The sequence below is a fragment of the Megascapheus bottae genome, chromosome 5 (assembly GCF_031878675.1).
Source record: "Megascapheus bottae isolate mThoBot1 chromosome 5, mThoBot2.hap1, whole genome shotgun sequence".
Classification (NCBI taxonomy): domain Eukaryota; kingdom Metazoa; phylum Chordata; class Mammalia; order Rodentia; family Geomyidae; genus Megascapheus; species Megascapheus bottae.
The window spans coordinates 19,062,575-19,074,720 of NC_143513.1; the positions used below are offsets into that span (position 1 = coordinate 19,062,575).

Below are 12,146 nucleotides of genomic sequence, written 5' to 3' on the forward strand. Positions count from 1 at the left end.
GTTGTGGCTCAAGTGTTAAGAGTGCTAGCCTTGAGGAAAGCCTAAGGACAGTGAGTCCCTGAGTTTAAGCCCCGGACTAGCAAAAAACAAAAAGAAAAATCAAACAAAAAAATCCCCCAAAACTAAACATACAAAAGTTTAGGATGAAAGATCATTACTCTCCTCTTTCTTCCTTCTTCCTCTTCTTCTTTCTCCTTCCCCTTTTTCTTCTGGGGTGGTGATGCCGAGGTTTGAACCAAGGGCCTTGAACATGGCTAATCATGTGTTCTGCTACTGAGTTAAATCACCAGCCCTAATTTTCTCTTCAGCAAAATATATGACATGATGCTAGATATAAGTTACTCATAAACCTGCACACCAAGCAAGACCAGAAGAAAAGAAGTAATGTTCCTTAAGTGCTATAAACCAACCCTTCATTGTAATAAGTATATTTAGAAAATGTAGGGAGTCATATAATAAGAAGGAAGTTAGCACCAGCAAATTACACCCATATGTCTAAAACTATGTTCCCTGTAGACTGGGAATTTTTTTTTTTTCCAGACTTAAGAGTTTGAGCTCAGGGCCTGAGCACTGTCCTTGGGCTTTCTCAAGGTTAAAGCTCTACCACTTCAGCCATAGCACCACTTCCAGCTTTTTCTATGTATGTGGCACCAAGGAATTGAACCTGAATCTTCATACATGCTAGGCAGCAGTCTACCACTAGGCCAAACTGCTGGTCCCTGAATATTTAAACTCAAATATTCAGCCAAAAATGCAATGGCAATTTTATACTTTGCATGTTTATAATAACTGGTGCTCATTTAAAAGATTTTTAAAAGTTAGAGGAGTCACCTATACCTTTATATGCTAAGCAGAAGCAATACCACCAATCTAGAGCAGAAAAGGGAACTGCATTGAAAATAATCTTCTGTCACTATTTAGATTATGACAAGACATTTGGACCCTTTGGTTTAGTTTTTTACACTATCTGCATATCAACATATTTAACAATTATGTCTGGCTTCATATTTCATTTATATTTATATTTTATTTCTAAAATTTAGGGGAGGGACTACCAGCCCTGTAACAGCTTAAACATTCTACATTACAAGTAAAATGAAAAGAATGGTTTCTGTTGTATAGCACAAAAGCCCGAGGTTTGAAAAGGAAGCTAAAGGGAAATGGGAGGGGAAGGCTATACCGAGAAACCACAAAAGAAATGAGAAAAAGCTCAATTATAGGTATGGTAAAGGCAAAATTCTCACACATGGAGAATACTTCTTTAGATATGTACTTATCAGCTACAGCAATTCTGTGATGCAACACTCTTTAAATGAAGCAAGGATTTGATGAAAGCATGCTGTGAGATCAATATGCAAAGATTACAATCAATGAATGCCAGCGAATGTTTCTTCACACTTACAAGACTATCTCAAATACATGCAGTTATACACTCATATACAGCGGTTTCATTTTACTTAGGTATGCTGGCCCATATATTTTAAAATTCAAATAAGCACCTGTGATCATCTTATTCTAAATCCATCAGTTGTCTGGGCCATGGCATCGATCTCTCAAACAGAGGCAGAGGTGTGGGGAAAGGGAGAGAGACTGTTTCAGTCTTTGTCATTATCTTAGTATAGTTTCAAGTAATTTATTTTCCATTCTTTCTTTTTTCCCCTTCACCTGAGTGCTATCTGACCCAGTCCCTCACACAAGCTAGACAAGCACTCTACAGCTGAGCTATACTTACGACCAAGCCTCAAAAATTTACAGTTGCTGATGTTGGAAGGAAATTACAATTGTGTTAAAGCTATTAGGCTGTCACTCACTACTGACACAGAATCTTATCTTCACAAATGAATTTCACATGGCTACTTCAGAAAGACCCAATTTTACATATTGAAAGGAACTTCTGGAATCACAGCTAGACACATGTTACATGTATTTCCACTAAAAGACAACAGTATTTCCACTAAAGGACAACAGTAAGAATGCCAAGCAACTCAAAATTTACTGAGAAAACATCACAAAGATTTCAGAACATAATTTTTCTTTCTTTTTGCTGGTCCTGAAGCTTGGGTTCTGTCCCTACGCTTCTTTTTGCTCAAGACTAGTGCTCTACCACAGCACCACTTCTGGCATTTTCTGAGTAGTTTTTTTTTTTTTTTTTTTTTAATGGAGATAATAGTCTCATGGACTTTTCAGCTTGGAATGGCTTCGAACTGTGATCCTCAGATCTCAGCCTCCTGAGTAGCTAGGGTTATAGGCATGAGAGATAACATTCTCACAGACTTGCCTACTAAGGCTGGCTTTGAACTGTGATCCTCAGATCTCAGCTTCCTGAGTAGCTAGAATTGCAGGTGTGAGCCATCAATACCCAGCTTCAATGTATTCATTGTTGTTATTGCTGTTGGTCATGGGGCTTGAAGTCAGGGCCAGAGCTCTGAAGCTGAGCTTCTCTGCTAGAGCTCTACCACTTTGAGTTACAGTTCCACTTCCAGTTTTCTAATGGTTAAGTAGAGATAGTCTCATGAACTTTTCTGTCTGGCAGGCTTCAAACAGAAATCCTCAGATTTCAGCCTCCTGAGTAGCTAGGATTATAGGTGTGAGCCACCAGTGCCTGGCTCAAATATATTTCTATGAAAAAAAAAATGCTACTCAAACTGAAAACTATTATTGGGACATGGTTTGACATGAAGTTCCAGACTTATCTTAGAGGGTCACTTGGATTTTTAATTTGAAAATAGTTTATAATTTTATAAACCCTGATTCTTGAAAACTGACAATTCATGTACTAATGGCAACTCTCAGAATGCCTGATTATTTTGTTATTTGCAATAACATTTCCACCAGGCTTTTACAAAGTTAGAAATGTACTAATTTACAAAAAAAAAAGGGGGGGTGGGGTCATGGCTTAAGTGGAGTAGCATCCACCTAGTAAGTGTGAGGCCTTGAGTGCAAACCCTAGTACTTCTGAGAACAAACAAACAAATGCTGGGATGGAAGTGTGGCTCAAGTAGAGCACAAATCTGCTTCACCAGCCTGAAGCTCTCATCAAACATCAATACCATCAAAAGAAAAAGAGAAATAGAAAGAAGAGATAGAAAGCTATCTGAAAAGATCATCTCATTTAAGAGGCACCATGAAGTTCTGTGTTCTTTGGTTTCTCTATGATGTTTTGTTATTGTTTAAATGAGATAAAGGATTATATATATCTCATAAAAATCATGATATCTACTTAAAGAGGAAGGGAAGACTTCTAGTAAATATAAGGCAAAGGAAAGAAATAAAATGTAAACAGGAGTGCTCATTCACTTTTGTATCTTCCATATTAGCTGCAGTTTGCATAGAATTTGGAGGCTTGGGATATGTTCATCACTGTGACTGACTTTACAGAAATGGGGAGACACATGCCTATTTCTTTAGAACTCCGTATGAGTAAAAGTTCCTAACACAGCTCCTCTTTAGCCTCCAGGACAATACCATCACAGCAGCCCTGGAAGGAGAAAGATGATAAACTCTAGTTAGTCTGCCAGAGTTTTCTTTAGTTGGGGAACTAATTTCTGAGGTAACTCTTATCCTTCATAAACTATTTCATTTTCTATCTATAGATACTCTTGAAATTAATTTCCTACAGTTTTACAATATTTTAGTTTGCTCCCAATGTGCTTGCATTTGCGCTTGAACTGACCCTTTACAAAGTCTATAATAAAGTGGTCTTTTTTTGTAATGGTAAAAACCTTATATGGGAAGTAAATCTCAGTGTCCTTTTAGATAATATTATAGTTTTAATTATTCAATGTTTTATGTTTTACCTCACTGGTAAGTATGCACACTCAAAAGTACACATTATAATCCCACAGAGTCAACAGGGTGGAAATGAATAATAAAATTAAAAGTTTAGTGAAAAACTCTTCACTCTACATAGTTTCCTATAAATGCTGGTTATTCATTGCATAAACTACATTTCACAGAAAGTTTAACTCCCTTTGTTGACTATAATAGTTACTTAACCTTTCATATTTAAATCATTTGTAATACTAATGTTTAGATTATAAACATAGAAACAATATAATTTTTAAAATGTTTTCCAATGATCCATTTCTCATTCTAAAGGGACATTGTTTCCTTGTAAAGTATGCTATATGCCTACATATTACATCCTTATTCATTAGTTTCCTTTGCCCACTGGTTTTGCTGCAATGAAAACTCACATTTCCATTAGTAGCCACTGTGTGTTAATGATCTTACACTTCAGCCTAGTCTCACTTCATTTCACTTTGCTTCATTACCAACAAGGGTATTAATTAACCTATAAACTGCTGGCAGTGTAAAAGTTATCATACATATATTGCATGTTCAAAGGTGGTGTGAATAGATTAATTCAGAAGATGAAGGTCTTAAATGAACCCGCAACCACTTTTGAATGTCTGATACAGTGCTTGAGCTAAGTCCTCCCCCTCTCCCCTGCTTTCCACAGCAGTTGGAGGCAGTTAGCTGGTGAGGTGGCTATCCTGCCTACAGAAAAGAGGAGGCACATCTTTGTTCTGGAGATCACTGGTGAGTAGTGAAGCGCCTCTCTTCGGAGGTAAGCTTGAGTCAAAGAGATTTTTACTTCAATTACATTTTTCATCCATTATTCTACTCTCTAGCAGACATTACCTTTGGGTAAAAGGAGTATATCTAGGTCATTTATAAACTCAAATGTCTACTTTATCACTGCAACAATTGAATTAAGTTCTACCTCAGCCTGTGACTCCATTAAATGGGGACAATTATTCTGCACACAGATCCATCTAAGGGGCAAGGCTTGGATAAATGAATCACCCTCTTGATTGATCTTTGAACCGTGGATATCAGATATGAAAGGGTTTCATGGGTGATGTGGTTTAAGACTTCTGCCTTTATAAATGAGACAAATGAGAAAAAATTTCTTTCTATTTATAATTATCTCAATATGAATTTATGGAGTTCTCCCAGTGTCTCAATTATGGCTGACAAATACATTCTCTATATTAGTAATCAGGAAAGAAGGTAAAGGAACATTTAAAACACACACACACACACACACACACAAACCAAGTAAGAACAGTAGCACAAGCACAGAGGGAACGCTTTTACACCTGGTGCTCTCTTGGATTTTTTTTTTTTTTACTGTCACTGTGGATAGCTGTTTCAAGTCTGCCTTAGTGGATAAACAAGCCCTTACTGAATAGTGCTTCTGTTCATCTGTGTTGGAGGCAACCCAGGCAGCTGGAGTATGTGCTAATGAATTTTGTCTTTTTTTCCTTGATTTTTTCATTAGGATGAACACACACACCCACCCCCCCCCACACACACATACATACACACACAAATTAACCTAATATTTAAAGATGGCCATTTCATAAAGCTGACAAAGACCACAAGTAATACCCTAGTCCAGGGGAAACTGTTTTCATATTTAGCTTGTCAAAGGCTGACACTCCCGTGGAACATTCCAGCATGTGGTCTTAGCAGCAGACACTATCCTGGGATGAATGCATACATCTCAAATTTCTTTTGTTATCTCTCTCATTTTAGCTAGGTTTCTTTCATTTTAGAATTTTGTTTCATGTTAATTCTCTGATTCAATGGAATCAGACTCTCTGTGTTCTGGTATTAGTTTAAAAGTTTTCTTCCTTTTCCTCTTCACTGTAATCACCATAGTCACTTGGATACAGTTAATAGTAAATTAGTGCTTGCTTAATATTACTTAATACCACTTCATATACAACATTTTCCAATTAGTTGACTGATTCAACTTCACTAGAAAAAAATGTCTCTATGAAGATAAGGAATTTGTCTAATTTGCTTTGTGTTATACTCCTCGCAATGAAAAGGATACCGATAGGTAGGCACTAGTGGCTCACACTTGTAGTCCTGTTTATTCAGGAGGCTGAGATCTAAGGATCAAGGTTAAAAACTAGCACAGGCAGAAAAGCCTGTGAGATTCTTAACACCAATTAACCAGAAAAAAAAAAAACAGGATGAAAGAAGAGCTCAAGTGGTTAGAGGGCTGACCTTGGGGTTGAGGGGGGCTTAGTGAGAGGGAAAAGCCCTGAATACTGCCACCAATATAGACAGATAGATAGAATAAAAAGAAAATGATGCCCACATAAATGTTAAAGATCTTATGTACAGAAAGAAGGAAATAAATGTTTCTAAGACACTCAGGCTACATAAATAAAAGTGCACTGATAAATATATGTATATATACATATATACTGCAGAACTAGTTTATAAAGTTAAATAAGTACAGAGACTGAGATAGCATATTTTAGCAGCTTTTTTCCTGCATAGACTATTTCTGATTATCCTAAAAAGTGGCTTGGCAATAAAATTCTGTGAGTGGATTTTACTAGTAGCTGTTGCTTTGAAATGTAATAGTATAATTTCTCAGAGGGATTTTTAAAGTTTCCTTTTGGGCAAGGCTATATACAAACACATTTAAATCAACACCACATATGGCCACCTGCACCAGGACTTCCAAGTTTAGTATCCCATGAACCTTCTCCCTGCTCCCCAAGACTGACCCATCACAACAGCAATAGGAAGCAAGACCTCACTCCCTAAGTCTTTTGCAATGGCCACAGGATGCCTCCAGCTATAATGACCACAGGACTCTGTATAGCTCATCTTCTCACATTCTAGCTGTTTCTCGGACCTAGAATTCTGTGGTTCTTTTTAAAGAAAAGAGAACACAGAGTCTTTATGAACCCAAATGGTTTTAGTGGTCTAAGACACTTCAGAGGTCATTTTATTTTGTATCTTATTCAAGGTTTCAGGCTGGTTTATTAATGGAACTTGTATCAGGAATACAGAACTTCAAAAGCTTACTTTAGTACTTTTTCTGTGTATGTCCTTCTTCATTAAAACATTATTTTCAATAGAAGCAAGCATTCTTGACTGATATTTGAGGACTACCCAGAGATTTTTGGAGTGCAACAGAAACTTTATTCACCATATCATCACTGAGAATTCAAACAGTTCTGGGTCCAGTACCTGTGTTCCTTCTGATCATGTCTTTTGTTCAAAACTACTCTAGGGGAAGGACTGGCAGGGAAGTTTGTGAAACCTGACCTCAAGCTGTAGAGGGCCCAAAAGCAGGGACATAAGGCTGAACATGCAACCCAGGAGAGGGAACAGGAAGGAAGGGTAGAGGAAAGAAAGATAATGTCCTAACTCTTTTAAGAGGCAAGTGTATATACTAGAAACCTAGAATAGCTCTTTAAAAAAATGGTAGCAAGATAACCACAACACTCTATTTCAGAGGTTTCAATCCTGTCAGCAGGTTTGCATCACTTAGGAGGCTGTTAGTAAGGCTTAGGCTCCACTCAGGTACTGGCATTAGGTTAAAGGTTTTCCTTCTTCTCCTTCCTCTTCCCCTCCACATCCACCTCCTCTTCCTTTTCCTCCACTGCCATCACTACAGCCCTCTCCCCAACTGCCCTACCCTGTTGCTAATGTGCAGTTACAGAGAAGTTAGTTACATTGGTCAATTTGCTATGTGACCTTATAAAAGAAAAGGTACTGGGAGCGTAGCTCAGTGGCAGAGTTCCTGCCAAAGCATATGCAAGGCCCTAGTTCCCATCCTCCGCATCCAGATATAAGAAGGAAAGAAATAAAAGGAAGATAATTCCATGCATCTATCAACTGTGTAAAACCAAGGAAAGGTTTTCCATCATCAAAAATTTCAAAAACAATTTCTCTAATTTTCCCTCAAGAAGTTTTAGTACTGCAACAGGCTAGCTGTGACAGGGATATTGTGGGTTGCTACCCTGGGCTGGGAGGTTACACATTTTTTTTTTTTTGGATCATGGGGCTTGAACTCTGGGCCTGGGTGTTGTCCCTGCCCTACACCTGAACCACAGACCCACTTCCAGTTTTCTAGTGATTAACTGGAGATAAGAGTCTCATGTTCCTCAGTGCCCAGGCTGGCTTTGAACTTCGATCCTCAGATCTCAGCCTCCTGAGTAGCTAGGATTACAGGCATGAGCCACCATGCCCGGCTACAGATCTTAAAAGCCATAACCCTGTCTTTTAGCTTTGTTCTTTTAGGGTAATCATCTAAATTTTGTTCTATCTTTTCAATAATCAGAAGCAAAGCACTCTTAATTTTCCTCCAGAAAAATAAAAAAAATCACATTTGAGAAAGTGGAGGTGCTAGCCTTGAGCAAAACAACCAATCAACAGCTCAAGTTCCTGAATTCAAGTTCCAGTAACAACACACACACACACACACACACACACACACACACACACACACACACACACACACACACAGCCTTTTGCTGGCTATAGTGGACCACACCTATATACATTCCCAGCTACTCAGGAAGCTGAAATCTGAAGACCGGGTTCAAAACCAGATGGAACAGAAAAATCTGATACTTATCTCCAATTAACTAACAAAAGCCAGAATTGGAAGTGTGGCTCAAATAGTAGAATGTCAGCCTTGAGATGAAAAACCACATTGGGAGCACCAGGCATTGAGTTCAAGACCCACTACCAGCACATAAACATATAAAAATAAGTTCCCTACAGGTTAGATGCTAATGTTACAGAAAATGAGGCACCTGTACATGTTTAATCAAGGTTTTGATATTGTGATGCCAAGTAATCCACTGAACTGACCACTAAATGAGCTACTCCTATGCTGCATAGCATTCCTTTTACAGAGGCTGGCCTCTGCACCACAAGGGGCAGGGGGAGGGAATGCCTGTCCCATGCTTTACCTCCCTACTATGTGCTGCTGACAGTAAACCACTGTCACAGGCATACTTTGAAAGTCAAGATGAGCTGCAAATAAGCATGGAATGATAGCCTCATGAAGTTATTTTAAAACTCAGCCATACCTTAAGGAAATTAGGTCAGGTCTAATGAGAACCAGCCAGTGGTTTTACTTATTCCTATTATTCTGTTCTTGCTGTTTGTCTGTTTTTCCTGGAAACCTGTCATCATAAATGCACTCTTTTTTAAAAATAATGAATAAAAATTTAGGGTATAAATATAAGGAAATAAAAGATAGAATATTACCCTCTTATGTTTTCCCTCTAGTACAGTTATAACAGATACCACTGATTCTCCACTCCCAAAATCAATATCAAGATTTTTTCCTCTACATAATCCATTATAGCTTTCTCCCCTGCTTTGAAACAGAAATAATTATTTTCTACAAAAGCATCTCTAAAGCAAACATACTTTATCCTCTCCAGGGAGAAGAATGCTAAAACACAAGCAGCAGCATGGGGAGTCACAGCAGAACACAACTGCTAGGGTTCACACTGGCATCTCTCCATCCCTCTAACTCCTCTACAATTCCTTGGTTTTTTCTTCTTGCCTTCCTTCCTGGTAATTCCCATGCTGGATGCCCACTAATGGCTGCCCTATTTCTGGGAAGGCAAAAAATTACAGCTGCCTGACTTTTTCTCTAATATTTCAGAATGTTTCAAGTCAGACCTTGTACCTTGAAAGAAAAGGAAAGCTTTGAAAACAGGTTCAATCACTTCCCACAATGACAAATAAATATCCAATGACTAGATCCTAGTTGTTTTCTGCCCATGTAAAGGAATGAACAACTACGGGACAAAAGAAAACAATGATAACAAATTGTATTCCTATATATGTCATTGTTGCTTGCTTTTTGCAAGTATTGTTGTGAATTTAGTAAAGAAAGGTAAATCATTATAGATCAATGAAAATTTCAATACTGGCTGCAAAGGAAGACCCAAATGTTTATCTGGTTTATTACTTGCTCTCTTCCAGTATTTTTCTACTTAAGAGTTTTAAAAATATGCCAAATCACTATTCATCTATACATCAATTTCACCAGATAGTTTCTGCTTCATATTACCAAGAGAGGAAAGGCACGCGTATAGGGAATTATAAAACTAAGTACAGTGGGTGTATACAGACCAAATCATCAGTAGGCTGCTTTTAAATATCTCTAAAATTATTTTTGCTTTTAAAACTCAGTTTGGTAAGATTTTGTATGAACAGTTAACAATTGTTTCTTTGTTCTTTGCTGCAAGTAGCAACAAAAAAATACTTTATCACAGAAGTCCTGGTTTTTCCATTTTCTATTCCATTCTGTTCAGTTCAATTTTTCCACTTACATTTTAATACCAATGACTAATCATGTTAACTTGTTCTACATGAGCACAGCAGGTCTTCTGTGGGGACCTGAACCTACACCTTCACAACTAAGCCCCTTTTGTGGAGAAGACATCCATCCCTTGCTTGGTTGTCTCCTCAGCCTCTGGCAGGTACAGGAATGTAGGAAGCTACGAACCCAGAACAGGCTCACCTCATCTTCCGGGATCATTATTAACTTCCCATGTAGCCCTTCTTCACAGCCACCAGGGCCACCATATGGCAATAGTTGGCCCCATATGGCTCCATCTCACTGAAAGGGGGGCTCAAGAACATAAAAATGCCATTGTATACTTTTATTGCAGCCCCTTCTCCTTTTCTCCATCTGTCTTCCATATGGTTTATGCAACTCTATTAAGATCTTGCACACCCAGGCCTCTAATAATGAGAACCGCCAACCCAACCAAGGAAAAAGACCATCACTGCTGTCAGTGAGGAGCTTCAACTACTGTAACTATCACATTTGTTTGGTATTCAAACTAAAACATAGTGCTAACCACTTTTCCTTCAACTTGCATACCATTTATTTTATGTTTATATTTTGAAAATATTTTATCAATGACAACTAATGGTAGTTTTTCTTTCCTGCTTGAAGTTCAAAGAACTACACATGACTTCTGTGCAGGTGTCCCTATTATACGCATATAGATTGTTCTCTGCACAACTGATTTCTTAATTTTTATATTGGAAAAACTTGTTACTTTGTTTTCTTTCCCCCAAGGGTCTCTACAAAACAGTGAAGTTTTACACACATCCTTCACTTTAAATGCTGAGAAAATGGGGCAGGAATCAGATGAGGCTGATTCTGCCTGACCTTTCCTGTCCCATCGAGTTTGGGGCAATGAAGATCAAACAGCTGACCAAGCCTGCTCCTCTTTGCTTTGTCTGCACAAGGCTAACGAGATATAGTCAACCCCCGTTTTGGCTTACTTGAGAAGAAAGCAGGAATCAAGTGTTATGAGACATTGCTCACATCACCATTCCCAACAAGAGGCAACTCCTAGTATCCATTGCAGCATTAACAAAGGTGATCTGTCATGTCTAGTGTTAAACAATGAGTCTAAGGGAGCACCTGGGCCATTTTTCTCAAGAGTAAAGAGAATAGGCTAGAGCATAGCTCAGTGTTGGAAAGCTTGTCTAGCTTGCAGGAAGCCCTAGGTTTGATTCGGGATCACAGAAAAAGAAAAGAAAAACAGTAAAGAAAAGTAAAAAGAAATCACATTAAGTAATACCTGTGCATAGAATGTTAAGGCACTTAAGAAGCATTTACCCTTTCAAGGTATATCACCTTTAATTTGTTCTGGTCTTTCCATGCCAGGTAAAATGCCTATAGTTCAAACCTCTTGTGTAAAGTAATCTGGGAAATTATGCTCAGTTCTGGGATGGTCACATCTGATGGACAGAGAGTCATTAAAGTGCTCAAATACACACACAAAAAAATGAACGAACCTGAGAACACTTTTTACCCCCATTGTGGTGTGTGTATGTGTGTATGTGTGTATGTGTGTGTGTGTGTGTGTATGTGTGTGTATGTGTACATGGAAACCAGTGATCCACCCCCAATTATATGTGAAATAAAGTACTGACTGAATTTTGAAATCAAAAAATAATGTTAATGTAGAATACATGATTGAGTCACAAAGCTACTTTTTAATTTTAGCCTATTCACATATTTCATACATAATTGTTTTTCCTATTGTCTTTTATAATGCAATATAGATCCAGGCTCACTCATGTCCAGATAGAACTACAAGGATGGGAGAAAACTCTTGATCTCACCTAAGCTAGGATTTCACAATCCATCCTGCACAGGGAAGACCTATTTACTGTTTCTGCGCTGAAACAACCCACAGCTGCTCTCCCTTGATGCCATCAGAATACAGCAAACTGTGGGTATCATAGGTGTTAGGGTGGCATCAGAAAGGGTATTTTGGTCAGAAGATTGACTTGCAAATTTTAAGCTACAGTGAGAAGCCAGTAATTTATTGGAG

At 38.1% G+C, this 12,146-nt stretch overlaps 1 protein-coding gene across 2 annotated transcripts in view; it reads right to left on the reverse strand.

Annotated features, from left to right (window-relative positions):
* Rapgef5 (Rap guanine nucleotide exchange factor 5) overlaps nt 1-12,146 on the reverse strand; it is a 233,291-nt gene that overhangs the window by 59,492 nt on the left and 161,653 nt on the right. The window lies entirely within an intron of this gene.